This window comes from Lutra lutra, chromosome 1, assembly GCF_902655055.1.
Source record: "Lutra lutra chromosome 1, mLutLut1.2, whole genome shotgun sequence".
NCBI classification, from domain to species: domain Eukaryota; kingdom Metazoa; phylum Chordata; class Mammalia; order Carnivora; family Mustelidae; genus Lutra; species Lutra lutra.
In genome coordinates, this window is record NC_062278.1 from 133,440,581 (window position 1) to 133,458,707 (window position 18,127).

At 42.3% G+C, this 18,127-nt stretch overlaps 1 protein-coding gene across 9 annotated transcripts in view; it reads right to left on the reverse strand.

Moving 5' to 3' along the window:
* Positions 1 to 18,127, reverse strand: part of NEK11 (NIMA related kinase 11) — a 239,248-nt gene that overhangs the window by 977 nt on the left and 220,144 nt on the right. The gene's annotated exons all lie outside the window — the stretch shown is intronic.

Genomic DNA, 18,127 nt, shown 5'->3' on the forward strand with positions numbered 1-18,127 from the left:
AAGACATGATGGTTCTACCTTGAACACTCAACAGTACTTAACAAATTCTTCCCGAATGTCTATTATGTGCCAGGTGCCTTCTAGAAACTGTGAACACAGCATTAAACAAGTGAGGTAAATTCCTACCTTCATAGAGCTTACCTTCTAGGGTAGAGAATAAAGAGATAACTTTGGAAAATACATAGATAATAAAATGTCAGGCAGCGCTATGTGCAATGAAGAACAATAAAGCCAGAAGAGAGAGAGAGAGAGTCCTCTGAGAGGAGGTGTCCTCTGGGCAAGAGACCCACATGAAGTGAGGCCAACAGTAGGGGGAGAAAATGGGGACCCTGAGGCTAAATCACCTTGGAGAAATATCGAGAAGGCTAGTGTGGCTGGAGTTGGGAGAACGAGGGGGAAGAGGAGAGCTGGATATAAAGTCAGAAATAATATTAATGAGAACAATAAAAACAACGGGGAGGAAGAGGCAAAGGAAGGGAACACACTTTTCTACACACTTAACCTTTACAACAGCTCTGTGAAGGAGGCATTTTTTAATTCCCTTGTTTTACAGATGGAGAAACTGAGGCTTGAAGGGGTGAGGTCATTTGGCCCGGCTCCCACCCAGGCTAACGTTGGTTTTTCTGTGCTCACCTCTGGCCCTTGTCCTCCTGCAGCCACGGCCTGTGCGTTGTCAGAATCAACAGTGGCCATACCTGGTGTGTTTACGTTGCCTATATTTTCCTTTACCTCCAGCGAGGGTCACAAATGAAAGGCCTACAAGTACAGCTAGGCCCAGGGCATATTTTGTTTGATCAGCACTATGCTTTATTTTTTTCTTTTTCTTTTTATTTTTTAATTGATTGATTGATTTTAGAGAGGAAGGGGCAGAGGGAGAGGGAGAGAGAACCTTAAGCAGGCTCCCCGCTGAGCACAGAGCCTGACGTGGGACTCGACCCCACGACCTTGAGTTCACCATCTGTGCCAAAACTAAGAGCCAGACCCTTAACTGACTGCGCCACCCAGGCGCCCCAGTGTGTTACTTTCTTGAGCGTTTTGGTGTGGAAGTCTAGGCACAGCTCGCACTCTCCCCTCTGCATTTTCTTACCGCCCCGAGCCCACCTTCCTTGCATGGTTTTAGAACAGGCTGCTTCTTGGATTTCACCTGCCTACCTGCCTCAAGGGCATTCGAGTTTTGCGAATTTTGTTCTCCAGTTCAAAACTGTCATTTTTAATGCTCCACACTGTTCCACTGAATTTATGGGCCAACATTTACCGAGTCATTCCTCCACCTAGCATTTAGCGTTCTTCCCTATAGCACTGAGCCAGCGTCCTCAGGAGCGCAGGTTTTTCATCCAGAGGAATATTTTCTGGCATCAAATTTCTGTGAGCGAGGCGAATTACATGAGTGTGTTCCCTCTGTGAAAACTCATATGTGCCTTTGCGATTTCTGCATTTTTCTACATATATGTTGAGTGGGATTAAAAGGTTTTTAAAAGTTGTGAGAATAGAATTATTGGGTCAAATGCATAAATATTCTTAGGACTTTAACTTTAAGAAATGCTTCTTTATTCTTCATCAGTGAATTTGGTGAAAAGAAAAATCAGAGTTTGGAGGGGTTTTTTTGTTTGTTTTTGTTTTTTTTTTCTTTTTCAGATTTTTTTAAAGCATTGCTTTAGACGATGTTGACGGCGATGTTGACACTACCACTGAAGGCATTCCTCACAGGTTCTAATTCATATTCTAAGCACTTATTGTTCAGTACTATTCAACACTGCCATCTCTAGAACACAAGCATCCAGGTTAGGTACTCTGGCCGACAAAAAGAAAAGTGATTTATCTTGCTCTAGTTCAGAAGCTAGAAATCATAATGTTAAGATATATACATTTTCACATTTTAGCTCACTTTTTAATGGTACTTTAGAGCATACAAAATCCTTTCACATTCATTATCTCAAATGATCCCTGTGAATGAGAAAGTCATTGCACATTTATCTCTATTTGACGGATGAGAATAAGCAGGCTGACTTTCTCAGACTCACACAGCTAGCAGCCCTAAACTCAAACACAGGCCCTGTGCTGGGGAACTCGGCAGCCCTAGGGCTCTAGGCCGTCCAGCTCGAGCAGATTTCCCACCTTCTGCCTGGAGATGATCAGGACTGATCCCAGGACACCTCACATCCCTAGTCACCCCTCTCACCCCCAGAAACCCAAGGTTTCCTTCTGCTGATATTTAGCAAACCCTGTCACTTCCCCCAATCATGGATAACTTAAGTCACCTTCATGCTCTCTTTCTCGCACAACCCGCTCCTGCCACCATTCTCCTGGTGTCAGTATTCTTGGTCTCTCTGACTTTTGGCTGTTTCATATCCAGTGATCATTTTCTTTACCCTCCTCAGTTACACACTCCATGATCACACCCTTGACCTCCTCAGCACCAATAACCACACCTTCTCTGGAATCGACATCAAGCCTCATGCTCTACAACCATCCCTTTATTCTCTTCCTATTCTTCTACTTCGTGGTCACCTGCAATCCTTCAGCCTATCGCCACGATGACAGTCGCCCCTTTGTGTCCTCATGTCCCCATGTCCTGCTTTTCCTCAGTTGCATTCCATGGTCCATTATTACAATCAGAATCTTGCAGATTCCCTTGACTCTTCCACTCCCCTCTTCCTGGGTCAAACTCCTCTGACAAAGTTGTAATGGTTAAACCTGGACATCCATTTACTTAGGCCAGACCCGAACAAGAGAACATTCCAGGAGAAAAACATCCAATTCGGCCAACAGGTCTCATTTAAATAATTAATGACAGCAATTCAAAACGGCGCTCATGGTCATGGCGCACTGCCCATTGTCCTCCTGGAGTTCTCTGGTCTGCTTATTTTCCACTGCTCAAAGTAACTATTTCACACCTTCTTCGTTATTCATTATTCTCAAACTTGCTAAGCCCCACTGTCCTTCTCAGCTGATGACTTTACCTGATATCTCATCGAGAAACAAAAACAAACACGTAGAAATTCCCTGTTCTAAGTGCCCCACTACCCCATCTACTTGGCCTTCCCTCCGTCTCTAGCAAAGGGCCCATCCGTGCTCCCATGAAAGACCATCCGTTCTCTCCCTGGGTGCTCTGGATCTCAGCGTCCGTCACCAGCTCAGGGGCCCTCCCGCCTGCAGCTGTTTCTACATCACCTGGAACATACACATCAGAAGAGAATACGCCCTAGTGCCCTCTTTTCAACGAGAAGCTTCTCGTGATCTCCACGTTCCCTCGGTTCACCTGCCTCCCCATCTAACACTTGAACCGCCATCACTAGCAAAGGTTCTTGAAAGAGTCACGTGGCTGCTGTTGCCACTTTCTGACTGCACACTCTCCTTCAATCTGCTCCTCTTGGGCCTTGGTCTTCATTCCTTCCATAAACTACTCTTGCAATGACCTTCATGTGGCTGTCTCCTCTGGTCTCTTCTCGGCACTATCTTACTTGACATTCAACAGCTGGCTACTCTCTCCTTCAAATCCTTACTTCTGTTGCTTTTGGTGATACCATCTTCACCAGGAGCTTTTCCTATTACACTCTCTGCTTCTTCTTAGCCTCTTCAGCTGACTCTTCTTCCTCCTCATCTTGACCTCTACATTTGAGAGTCTTTCATAAGATTTATAGGCTGAGGACTTCCTGTAGGTCCACCCTGTCCTTCACCTGGAACTCCAGGCTTGTGAATCAACTGCCAACTTGATATCACCAACTGGGTATCTAAAGGGTGTCTCATGCAACCTCGATATGGTGGGAAAAAAGAACTCTTAATAAACACAAAGTCCCATGAAATTTGAGAAAATCAAACACCCCATCGAGGAAGAGAAGGCACAATCTCACTTGGGCCGTAACAGCTGGAGGAAAGCCAGGCGGCAGCCGATAGTGGGAACACTGGGAAATCAGTGAGTCAGCTTGGCAGGTGAGGAGGGCATGTGAAGAAGAGGGTGAGAACCAGATGAACATAATGTTAAAGAAACTTTGGTATCCCGGCACCTGGTTGGCTCAGAGGGTTAAGTGTCAGACTCTTGATTTTGGCTCAGGTCATAATCACAGGGTTGTGGGATCTAGCCCCGCATTGGGTGCCGAGGTCAGCGGGGAGTCTGCTGGAAAGTCTTTCTCCCTCACCCTTTGCCCCTCCCCCCACATGTGCACTGGCTCTCTCTCTCAGAGAAACAAACAAACAAACAAACAAACTTGGAATCTGACTAGTAACAGCACCCATTGATGAGAAAGAAGCCCTAAAATGTCCTCTGAAACCATAATAACTAACAGTTTTTGGGCCTTCTTCGTGTGCCAGGCTCTATTCTGAGCATCTCCTCATATCATCCCATTAAATCCTATGGATATGATATTGTTATTTCCAATCTAGGGTGAGGAAACTGAGCTATGAGAGGGGATTAAATAAGTTGCCCATTGTCACACAATTTTTTTTAAGTGGTGGAGGTGGGACATGAATTCCAGTAGTTTCACTCCAGGACTCACTTTTCATCACTACAGACTCAGACACTGGAGTGGAATCTTGGCTCTACCTGTTGCTGGCCATGTGATCTTAGGCCAGTTGCTTAACTTCTGTGAGCCCTGAATTTTCGTATTTACATGGAGATTACACACACACACACACACACACACACACACACACACACACACATATCCTAGCACAGTACCTGTCACCTACCAGGTGCTTGTCTGCCATTGCTTTATTGTTGCTTTCCCAATTCTGGATGATACCAGAGTCCTATCTCAGTGTAACTGCAAGCTTCAAGTAGTTTTGTAGTTCTACCTCTGGTTAAGACACTATTTTAAATGGTTTTATCTTCTGAGTGAACTTAAAAAAAAAAAAAAAAAAAAAAGACCCAAGATAGCCAGTGGCAGAATGGAAGGAAAAAATAAAAGTAATTTTGTAGAAATAATCATGTAAACCTATTTTAGCAGAAAGCATTAAGAGAACACATAGATTACTTTTCAGGCATAGTTTAAGGAAAGCTTGAAAACAATTTTATAGAATATAAGAAATCCCTGAACATTAAATATGTATGAGCCACTGTGGGAATAGAACAAGTACAATGTATTTTCTCCTTAATACTATGGTCTTAGTGATCATTTAGTGTTAATAAGCATTGGGAATCTTTATTAAGAATGATTTGCACCCCTTCTCTCCACATCTAATATTTCAAATGGCTGTCTCTGAACCTGGTGGGTGAAGATGGAACAAATCTCTCTACAAAGGAAGTTGATGCTCGGGTGACATATGGCACCCCCCCCCCCCCCCATGGAATATGTGACTTTCAGGCCCCTTTTTGTAAATGGTGCTTGCCTTCTGCTCTATCCTCCCTGGCAGCAGAATCTTGAGTGCAACTGTTGGCTGGAGACTCTGCTCGAGCTAACCTTCCCTGTAAGGATTATTTTGTTTGTGACCTCAACACCCTCCATTGTTCATAACCGCAGTAAATGTAGATGGGCAAGTACTGACTAAAAAACGAAATCCAGTTTGTTTACAAGAGGTACACTTAAAACACAGGGCATTGAAAGGTTGAGAATAAACAAATTTTAAAAAGATATACCAGGCAAATACCCAAAAGAAAGCTGGAGATAACTGTATTAACATGAAACAAAATAGATTAAAAAAAAAAAGCATTATTACAATAAAGATTGCCACTCGATGATGAAAACAGTTTGACTCACCAGGAAGAAATAAAAATTCTAAACTAGTAGGCATCTTATAAAGTAGAATCCAAATACATAAAGCCCTATGGGGAGAAATTGACAGAAATGTCCCCATAGCATAGGATTTCATACACCTTGCTCAGTTACTGATAGGTGAAGCAGTTTAAAAATCAGTAGCGACACAGAAAATATGAATATACTTAAATAAGCTCAACTTGAGAAACACATATAGAACCCTCTCCCTCCCTGAGAGTTAGAAACCTTCATTCTTTCCAGACTTTCATAACATTTACAAAAACTAACCATATACTAGACAGCAACTCAAGCCTCAACACATTTCAAATAATTGATTTTATACAAAATCTAGTTATCTGATTACAATACAATTGATAGAAATCTGTAACAAAGATATGGATAAAATAGTACCGTGTTTGTAAATTCATTTATTCTAAATAAATTATGGGTCAATGAAAAAAATCAGGCATGTTATAAACAAACTCATTTGAAGCCAAAAGAAAAGTGATAGGTACTCTAGCATTGTAATATTTCAGTGTAAATTTATTCTGACACTTGGAAAACATGCTATAATATTTCTGCAATGACGCATCTGAGTATTTTAGAAATCATAAAATAGAAAATTCTATTTAAGGGGACTCTTGCTGTTATCCAAGGTTTGAGAAGAGAGGGGGTGCTCCTTATGCAGTTCCCATTAAGGAAGAGGTTATAAGTTTGCTTTTTCTAAAGGAGGGATGGAAGGAGAGATGGGGGCAGGAACCACCCCTTTAGGTAGCTGGGCATGTCAAAAAGAACTTAAATTTTCAAATGAAAAGCACTATATTTTCATTATTTTTCATCTATTTCTTCCTATGCTCCTTTTATCAACTTTATTCTCGTATTCAAAGTCCTTTAAGTATTTAAGGGATCCTGAAGATCATCTTAGTCCAGACACCTCATCTATAGGTCTGTGCTCTTCGGGCTGGACCACCGTCCTGCCCAGATGGATAGTGGATGCAGGAGAGTTGGAGGAAGCCTCCCTAGGGTCCTAAAGAAGTTCCAGCTGCCTGAAGCCAATCCCCAACTTGTGATTGGCTGATTTTCCAGCTGAAAAAATTCCATTAAACCACAAGAGAGTATTGTCTCTCCTCAATGTTTCCTCCAAACTCAATCTCTTATCCTCCAAATTCCCTCACTGACTTTCTCTTATGTTTACTTTTAACTTGCAAACAATATATTTTATCACTTCCATTTACCCATCAATATTGACTGATCTCTGTGCCCTCTAATTATCTATCTCTCTTAGGGGCTCTGAAGAAGATGTAAAACAAAAATATCCTCACTTTTTTGTTGTTTGTTTTGTTTTTTTTTAAAGGTTATTTATTTTTTAGTAATCTCTACACCGTATGTTGGGCTTGAATTCACAACCCCAAGATCAAGGGTCACACACTCTATGGACCAAGCCAGCCAGGACCCCCTGTCTTCATGTTTTAAATATTAATTTAATTTTGCAACAATCTCACGGAGGAAAGTTATAAGTATAATACTAAGAATTCTTTTTCTCCCTGAGCCTTTTGAAAATAAGCTGCTAACCCGATGCCCCTTCCCTTCCATACTTGGTGTGTATTTTCTACAAATGAAGACACTTTTCCACAAAACTACAGAATGGCTATCAAGATCAGGAAATTAATGTTGATACATTACTGTCATCTAATAATCTAATCCATTCAAGTTTCCCAAATTGTCTAATAACGCCCCTTATAATACAAGGACCCAGGTCAAAATAATCATGTGTTGTATTTAGTTGTTGTGCCTCTTTAGTTTTCTTCAATGACCTTGACACATTTAAAGGATTGAAGGAAGTTGCTTTGTAGACTGTCCCTCAATTTGTGTTGCCCTTGCCTATGGGAGTTACCAGCTCCCACCCTCTAGCTCTCTCTCCTTTGTGTATTAGCTGAAAGATAAGAGTAGAGCCTTCCATTATCTTGGGACATTATCAGAGAGCTCTAGCTATACCAGTTCAAGAATTTCCTTCCTTTTCTTGGATCTAAAAGATGCCCTGGTAGTAACAGTATCTTGTTGTTTTCAGGTGCCTAGTTCTTGATTCTTCTCTACAGCTTTGTCCCCTCTATACTGTAAGAAACGGGGTGTCCTCATAAGGAAAGGAAGCAGCTTGTGAGGTAAGTTTCCGGAGGCTCAAGAAAGAATGCCCTGAGCGTGCTGCTCACTTGGTATCTCCACTTGACCAATAGGTAGAAATCTTATGCCCAGCTGGATTTCTGAGCTTCCTCCCCAAATATCCTAATGCTGCAGCCTTCCCCATTTCTGTCCATATGAGCTCCTCCTTTCCAGTTGCTCTGGCTAAAAATCTTTGAGTCATCTTGATTCCTCTCTTTCTCTCTTATTCCAATAATCCAGTGTCTCTCATAACCAGACCAGTTAATAAATCCTATCAGCTCCATTTTCAAACTGTAGGCAGGAGGCAGACTTTGGTCATTTCCGTCATCTCCATCACTACCTCCCTGGTCTAAGCCACCACATGCTCTCACCTGATTGCTACAGTGGCCTCTCAGTTGGTCTTCCACTCCTACCGCCCCCCCCCCATAGTCTGTTATCAGTTCATCAGCCAGAGTAAGTCAAAACCCTGCTCAAAACCCTGTCTTGGGCTCCCCATCTCAGTCAGAGTGAAGTCAATGTCCTTCCGGTGGTCTAAAATATCCTGAACCATCTTATCACCATGCTTTCCAAATTCATCTCCTCCGTCCTCCTCTTCCCTCCCTCCATTCCTGTTACACCGGCCCCTTGCTCTTCCTTGAATACCCCAGGCACATTCTACCTCATGGCCTTCGCACCTGCTGTTCCCTCTGATGGGAATGTTCTTTCTCCAGACATCCCTATCTCTCTCCTTCATCTCCTCCAGGTCTGTGTCCTCATGTGATCTTTTCAGAGAGACTATCCAGACTACCCTCTTTAAAACTGTAACTTTTACTCCCATTCTCCACTGCCTATTCTCTTTCCCTGCTTTGTATTGTCTTAGCACTTGATACTCTCCAGCACACTCTGTTCTTCCATAATATTTTATAACCTGTCAGTCACTCCACTACAGAATATGCCATAGGGCATGGATTGTTTTCACCTTTCTTGTTCACTGATCCCATGACCTAGAACAGTGCCTGATATATAGTAAGTACACAATAAATACATATTGGACAAATGAATAGATACCCTGAAAGCCAAATAGAAAAGGAATACAGTGATATCATACAACTTTAATTAAAAATATATGCATCTCTAGGATTTATTCTAAGAATTAGCACATAGTGATACTGTAACCTAATTTTGCAAAATATAAGATCACTTTTGTGATTTTTAGTTGTTGGTTTTCAAGACAGAGCTCCAATTAGGTGCGGCTTTCAGCATTATTATACTTTCCTCCCGATTTCAAACGGATTGTCTTTAAGGGGCCTATCTGATCAACCTTGAATAAAAATGATCTCATATTTCTGAGTGGGAAAACATAAGCCTTACTTTTAAAAAGTCCTGCGTGGAGAGGACCATGCTTCACGCTTGACAGTGGGGCCATGTGGAAAGCAACAGAAATCTGTGCACAGCTGCCGGAAGCCCCGCTGCCCCACGGCACGTGGGAGGCCTCAGAGGAGAGCTCCAGAGGCCCCTAGCCCCTCCAAGGGAGGGGGCAGCCAAGGCAGTGCTGTTCAACAGATGTCACCGTCTGCTGTGCAAGTTAAATAAGGCAGAGAGCAGCAGCTGAGGGGATGTTAGCCTCCTGCTCCAAACAGCATTCTAGCTGAACAGTGGAAAATGTTTAACACGTTCCCCCTTCCCCCTCCTGGAAAAACAACAAGCAATGTCTCTTTGGGGATAGAGAAAAGGAAAGAGTTTCCACCAGCTCTGATAGGTCATCGAGGGCACCCTCATCCCTTACCCCCTTACATGAACAGGAGTGTGTCTCATCTTTCCCTTTCCTTGGAGCTTATCTGCCTTGAAGACTGTTTTCTCTGCCCTGTAGAAGCTCCCCAATAATGGCTACATTTATATTTTTATTTTCAGATTAATTAACCACTTGACGAGCAAAAACTAAAAGCACAGGACTTTGTTTGCTTTCAGGTCTGCTCCCTAATGAGGCCAGAAGCCTTGGGGACAGAGCAGTTTTCTTAGTCAGTCTGGCAGCCAGTGTGGGCCTGACCCCAGATCGCACTAAGTTACTTCATCAGCACATTTTTAATGAGCACCTAGTACAGCCAAGTGCTGGGAATGCTGCCAGAAGCTTGGGACCTCACGGAACTCAGCTTTTAGTGGGAAGAAGGCAGACAGTAAACAAGTAAACAGGGTAGTTTCAGATTTTTGCCAGTGCTGCAAATAAAATGAAATGGCGATGGAAGAGAGAGAGCGGGCTATCCAGAAGAGGGTTGGGACACCTGGCAAGGGTCAGGGCAGAAGATGTTTGGTACCAGCCCTCTTCTGCCCACCAGGCCCTGTCCTGTGGATGGCTCTGTGTGATGGCTGACCAAGAAGAGGAGACATGTGTGGGGATGTAGCAAGAGTATGGATGGAGCCCATGCATGTCTAAATGATTAAAAGTTATGAACCAAGCTAACAAACTTTTAATAAGATATGATCTCCCTCGGGGCGTCTGGGTGGCTCAGTCGGTTAAGCGTCTGCCTCTGGCTCAGGTCATGATCCGAGGGACCTGGGATGGAGTCCTGCAACAGGCTCCCTGCTAAGGGGGTGCCTGCTTCTCCCTCTCACTCTGCCTCTCCCCCCAGCTACTGCAGACACTCTTTCTCTCTTTATTCTGTCTCTCAAATAAATTAAAAAAAAAAATCTTAAAAAAAAACAAAACATGGTCTACCTTTTACATTGATATGATACACATTTTACATTGACGTTTTGACTTTATAAAGACCTGGAAGGCCAGGTGTGCCTTTAGTACTCTCACACTCCTCAGAGTTCTGTGTTGGAATAGGGAAGAGCAGGGTGAGCCAGCCTCTGGACATTTATGCCTAGTTATTGGCCCATTCCCTTCTCCTCTAGCCTGGCTGTTTCCCACCATGAGGGGTTTTTACACACACATTTGATACCCCAGCCCCTATGTCCAAGATTCACTCATGCTTTCTGCAAATAGTTTCCCGGTGGTGCCCCTCCGGATTAAGGGTGTGAGAACCAGCAGCCCAGACCACCCATGGTGGGAGGAGAGACCTGAAGCAGAGGCCCACAGACTCTGGAAATGGGTTTGGGGCCCTCTGAGGAAAGAACTGCAAGGCCCTAGATAACTAGGCCATGGTCTAGAAGAGGAGACACAGGCTCTGAGTGTGCAAATCCCCTTGGCCCCTTGGATTTGTTGCTTCATGAGGAGGGGTGGAGGCTGGAGGTTGGCCGAAGTGGCATGGTCCGTAGCAGAGGCCCAGCATCCCCCATTGGCCTGGGGCTGGGAGGTACTGGAGGAGGGAGGCTGCTTTGCTGATGTAATAAAGAAAGAGCTCTCTGAGGGTAGGAGTAGGAATGACATTTGAATGGAGACTTGAACAGTAAAGATGAGTCATCCCTGCCAGGATGTGGGACAGGAGCACTCCCGACTGACAGAATAGGGCATGACCAGGCACTATAAGCCCTGTAAGGAAGAAAACTGAGGTGGTTGGGGCCTAATTTGGAGGAAGAGAGGACAGGAGACAAAGCAGATGGTTAAGCAGGAGCAGAGACCCGGGAAGCTGAGGTAAGGAGTCCTCAATCCTGGATGCAAAGAGAGGACACTGATCCTTTACAATGGCATCAACATGGATATTTTATAACAAGAAAATACAACCCAGGGAGGGATAGAATGATTTAAAAATCAGAACTTGGAATTTCTGAAAAGCCCTGTAAGGTACCAAGGAGTTCATCTAACGAACACTTTCATTGTAGACAAATGAGAAAGATTTACTGTGATAAGGACAGAGGATCCTCTACTGGGCCCCCAGTGGGATGGCCATACATATGAAGTAAATACAGAATAAGTAAGTCTCCTTGCTTTTCGTTCTATTCACTAAGCACCCCACCTAAAAAATGCACTGTGAAATATTGGCCACTTGATTAAGCCCTTCCTGGCTGAATCACTGTGCTCCCCTTAATCAATTCAAACCACATTTTTTATTTTTCAAAAGTCATTTTCACCCCAGCTTTGCTGAAGTAGAAGCAGAGATCTGAAAATAAATTTCCTATTCAAACACAATAAAAATAATTGGATTTGCAAAGGAAAATGAAGATAAATCACAAAGGAAAAGCAATTACAGCCTTAATATGTTTGGAAGGGTTTGTCAGGGCAAGGATGTGAGAAACTATGAGTTTCCTGGGAGAAGAGTAAATTCCAAAAGCTGCCTGTCATTTGGTGAGGTTCCCCAAAGGTTCCCTCCTTGACCAAACTTTAGTCAGTCCTCACTCCTGATATCTAACCCAGTTCCTATTAGTAACTTTCCATCCACTGACCTCCCCCAATCCCCGCAGCTCGCTGTCCATAAATCCTCTGCTCCTGTGGTATTCGGAGCTGAGTTCAAGCTCTCTCCTATTGCAACAGTCTTTTTTTAAAAAAAGATTTCATTTATTTGAGAGAGAGCAAGAGCACCAATGGGGATGAGGGAGGAGGAAGAGGGTGAGGGACAAGCAGATGCCCAGCTGAGCAGGGAGCTGGACAACCAGAGCTGATCCCAGGACCCTGAGATCATGACCTGAGCCAAAGGCAGATGCTTAACCGACTGAGCTCCCTGTTGCTTCAGTCTTGAAAAATCTTCCTTGCCTGTTTAATTCCATTGGGTGCAATTTTCCTTGGACACAGTTAGCTCTCAATGCCATACTATCACTGGGTATCACATTACAAACTATCGGTATTTGGAAGGGTTACATCTCGGTTAACCTGAGATAGTCTCAGCACTATTCTGACACAAAAGATCACCAGCAGCACCCATTCCATTGTCAGAAGTGTCCTGGTTTGGGCAATTATGTGGTTACCCACACATAGTGTGAAATTTACTTGGCTAAACTGTCATCGAGGTCCCCAGTGACAAGACGACCTGCAAGCCTTCACACATGGCATTGCAGCAATTCCAATGCATAGGAGAATAGACTCATGAAATGAGAACACTCCTTTCTAGTCCTGACTCCTAAAGCATTGTTACATTAGATTTGTATCATTTTATGTCCAAATCAAAATGTTTCTCCATAAATAAAAAATGATGATTTTCATTATTTTGTCTCTCCAACATGTCCATATGTTGCCTTTATTATACCTCTCCCTCAAGGACTACAGAGGGGTCTTATCACAGCACACTTACTGGGAGAGTGACATGAATTCCAGAGCAAGGAGGAGGGAGGGAGGAGGCCTAGAGACAGAGAGAGACTAGGAAGGCCAATGTGGTGCAGGCCTTAGGAAAAACAACTGAGATTGGGGAATCAATACCTCATTCTCTGGTGAATTGCACTGAAAGACTGAAATGAGTTTCAAAATAATAATCGAAGCTGGCAGCTGCTCTTGACAGGCTGGGACAAAGGAAAATTGAGCGGGGCTTTCACATGCTGTGGGGAGCGAGCAGGACAGGCAGGAACCCCCTTAAAGCCTTTCACTTGGAAACACTGGGTTTTTTAATTGTCTCCTGTCCTGAAGCCAAAGGAGAAGATCCCTCATTAAGGTGAGGTTTGCCGAATAGTTTTGAAAATGGCTTTTGTAGCTACTTCCACTTGTCTCAGAGTATCTGCGAGAAGCCCTTATCCTGCAGAGCTTCCCAGAGTCCAGTGGGATGGGAGAGAAATGCAAACTCAGCAGGCTCTCTGGCACCGGCCTTCAGGCACAGGCAAGGCGTGGAGTGGAGGGGGAAGGATTGGATCAGATAATCTCCAAATTAGAAGACCTTCATACTGCTGGGAGAGTCCGCCTCCAGGGACTCACAGCCTGGCTTTGTTAATCCCATTTTACAGGTAGAAAGAATTGAATGAGGGAAAAGCAAGGTCACTGAAGGGGAGGTGAGTTTCCTGTCTTCAGGGCTCAGTATGTGACCTGAAGGATGAGCTGTTGAAGGATGTAGCTGTTTCTACTGAAACCTGGGCGCCCAAAACATGGTCCAGCCTCCAGCATCACATCGAAGGACAGCTGGTTAGAAATGTAGGATCTTGGGGCACCTGGGTGGCTTAGTCAGTTGAGCAGCTGCCTTCGGCTCAGGTCATGATCCCATGTTTCTCCCTTTCCCTCTGCCTACTAGTACTCTCCATCTCTCTGTTAAATAAATAAATAAAATCTTTAAAGAAAAAAAAAAAAAAGAAATGCAGGATCTCAGATCCACCCAAGACTTGCTCTATCAGGATCTTCATTTAACAAGACCCTGAATGGGTCCAAAACCTTTGGCATGCAAAAGTGGTCCTAAGAGGGAAGTTTATAGCCCTGTAAGGTACCAAGGAGGGCTTTTTAGAAATTCCAATGCCTACCACAAGCAGCAAAAAAAAAAAAAAAAAACTCAAATAAACAACCTAACCTTACACCTAGAGGAGCTAGAATAAGAACACATAAAACCCCAAATCAGCAGAAGGAAGGAAATAATAAAGACTAGAGAAGAAATAAATGATATGAAACTAAAAAACAACAAAGACAGTAGAACAGATTAATGAAACCTGGAGCTGGTTCTTTGAAAAGATCAACAAAACTGACTACAGGCCATTATCTCTAATGAACATAGATGCAAAAATCCTCAACAAAATAGTAGCAAACTGAATGCAACAATACATTAAAAAATCATTTACCACTAACAAGTAGGATTTATTCCTGGGATGCAAGGGTGGTATAATATTTGCAAATCAATCAACAGGATACATCTCATCAATAAGAGAAAGGGTAAAAACCATATGATCATTTCAATAGATGCAGAAGAAACATCTGACAAGGTACAACAACCATTCATGATAAAAACCCTCAACAAAGTAGGGTTAAGAGGGAACTTACTTCAACATAATAAAAGGCATCAATGAAAAACCCACAGTTAACATCATATTCAATGATGAAAAACAGAACTTTTCCCCTAAGGTCAGGAACAAGACAAGGATGTCTACTCTCACCACTTTTATTCACCTACTATAGTACTAGAAGTCCTAGCAATCAGACAACAAGAAGAAATAAAAAGCTTCCAAACTGGTGAGGAAGAAGTAAAACTTTCACCATTTGCAGAAGCTATATTATACATAGAAAACCCTAAAGTTTGTATATATAAACTATATACATATATAAAATTATATATGGATAAAATCAATATAATATATATATGAAATCAACATACAGAAATCTGTTGCATTTCTATACAGGAATAACGAAGCAACAAAGAGAACTTAAGAAAACAATTCCATTTGCAATTGCACCAAAACTAGTAAGATACCTAAGAATAAACCTAACCAAAGAGGTCAAAGACCTATATTCCGAAAAAACTTTAAAACACTGATGGAAAAAATTGAAGATGACACAAAGAAATGGAAAGATATTCCATGCCTGTGGGTTGGAAGAACAAATATTGTTAAAATGTCCATCTGTCCAAAGCTATCTACAGATTTAAAGCAATCCTATCAAAATGCCAACAGCATTTTTCACAGAACTAGACAAAACAATCCCAAAGTTTGTATGGAATCACAAAAGACCCTGAATAGCGAAAAAATCTTGAAAAAGATAATCAAAGCTGGAGGTATCACAATTCCAGACTTCAAGTTACATTACAAAGCTTTAGAAATAAAAAAAAAAGTATGGTACTGACACAGACACATAGATCAATAGAACAGAATAGAAAGCCTAGAAATAAAGCCACAGTTAAATGGCCAATTAATCTTCAATAAAGAAGGAAAGAATATAAATCGGAAAAAAGTCTTTTCAACAAATGTTGTTGGGAAAACTGGACAGCTACATGCAGAAGAATGAAGCTGGACCACTTTCTTACACCATACATAACAATAAACTCAAAATGGATCAAGGACCTAAATGTGAGATCTAAAATCATAAAAATCCTGGAAGATAGCACAAGCAGTAATTTTTCTGACACTGGCCCAAGCAACATTTATTCTCCTGAGGCAAGGGAAATAAAAGTAAAATAAACTATTGGGAATACATCAAAATAAGAAACTTCTGCCCAGGGAACAATCAACAACACTAAAAGGCAACCTATGAAATAGGAGAAGACATTTGCAAATGACATATCCAATAAAGTGTTAGTGTCCAAAATATATAAAGAACTTATACAACTCAACACCCCAAATACAAATAATCCAATTAAAAAAATGGACAGAAGACATGAACTGACAATTCTCTAAAGAAGACATCCAGATGGCCAATAGACACATGAAAAGATGCTCAACATCACTCATCATCAGGAAATTGCAAACCAAAATTACAATGAGATATCATCTCACACCTGTCAGAATGGCTACAATCAAAACCCCAAGAGAAGCATGTGGGTGGCTCAGTCGGTTAAGCATCCCACTTTCAATTTCATCTCAGGTCATGATCTGAGGATTGTGGGATCAAGCACCACACCAGGCTCCATGCTGAGTGTGGAGCTTACTTAAGATTCTCGCTCCCTCTCCCTCTGCCCCCAACCCCTGCTCGCACACATGTACTCTCTCTCTTTCTAAAACACACACATACACACACAACAACAGGTATTGGTGAGGAGGTAGAAAAAGGGGAAGCCTCTTGCACTGTTGGTGGGAATGCAAACTGCTGCAGCCACTCTGGAGAACAGTATAGAGGCTCCTCAAAACACTGAACAATAGAACTACCCTGTGATCCAGTAACTGCACAACTGGGTATTTACCCCAAAACACAAAAACACTAATTTAAAGGGATACATGCACCCCTATGTTTATTGCAGCATTTTGTACAATAGCCAAATTATGGAAGCAGCTCAAGTATCCATCGATAGATGACTGGAGAAAGATGTATGTAAATATGGAATATTACTCAGCCATAAAAAGAATGAAATTTTGCCATTTGTAATACCATGGATGGATCTAGATAGTATAATGCTAAACAAAATAAGTCAGTCAGAAAAGACAAATACCACAAGATTTCACTCGTACGTGGAATTCAAGAAACAAAACAAAACAAAAAAAAATGAGCAGAGGAAAAAAAAAAGAGAGAGAGGGAGAGACAAACCAAGAAACAGACTTTTTAAAAAAGTTTTTATTTAAGTAACCTCTACACCCAACATGGCGCTCAGACTCATGACCCTGAGATCAAGAGTCTTGTGCTCTTCTGAGCCAGGCTCCGGAAGAAACAGACTTAATGACAGAGAACAAACTGGTGGTTACCAGAGGGGAGGAGGGGTTGGGCAATGGGTGAAATAGGCGATGGGGATTAAAGAGTATGGTTATCATGTTGACAAAAAAGAAAGACAGATCACAGTTCTTTCACATATTCATTCACGCTAGTCAAAGTCAAGAATTTCTAAGGACCAGTTTAGACATTTAATAACGAACAGCAGTTCCTGAATCAACAAAACAAAAACAAAAACAAAAAAGCCAAAAATAAGACCCCAAGTGATTCGTATGCACTTCAGAGTCTGAGAAACCCTGGCTGGAGCTCTGGATCACACTTTGAATAGCAAGATTCTGAAAAGCATTTAAAGCTATGAATGTGATTTTGACAGGGAATTCTGATGCTTTTATGTAGTCAGGCCAGCTTACCAAGCTCTGGGACATCATTTCACATACCGGCATCCTCTACAGCATTACTAAATTTACTTTTTACAATATGAGTTTTCTTTTTTCTTTTTTTTTTTAAAGATTTTATTTATTTATTTGACAGAGAGAGATCACAAGTAGATGGAGAGGCAGGCGGGGGGGGGGGGGAGCAGGATCTCCGCCGAGCAGAGAACCCGATGTGGGACTCGATCCCAGGACCCTGAGATCATGACCTGAGCCGAAGGCAGCGGCTTAACCCACTGAGCCACCCAGGCGCCCCTACAATATGAGTTTTAAAACTGATAAGAGGAATAGAAAAGGGACTTCCATCAATTTCAGGCTGAAGAACTGTTTCTCTCTCATCCCTCTTCTCTTTCATTCTCCCTGGATATCTGGTGCACAGATTTGCATCCGTGATGATCTTGGGCTCATCACACACTCTCAGCATCCTGTTGGTTTTAAAAGGAGGACACCAGCCTTGCTCAGGTTGGAGATTATGAATCACAATTTGTTTGGTGGTTTGCCGGGTTTGCTTGCCCATGTTTGTTCCTAACTCCTGATTCTGCATCAGCTAGAAGTCTCTTTTTAATAAGCAGAAAATCTTTTCCCCTCCATCTCAGGAAATATTGTATTTTAATTTTATCTTACTGATGATCTGACTGGGAAGGACAATCAAGCACAAACCCATGTTAATAATTTTTTTCTTCTTTGTTTCTGGGCCTGAAATTGCAGAAATCACATCGTGTGAAAAAAAGTTTCAATTA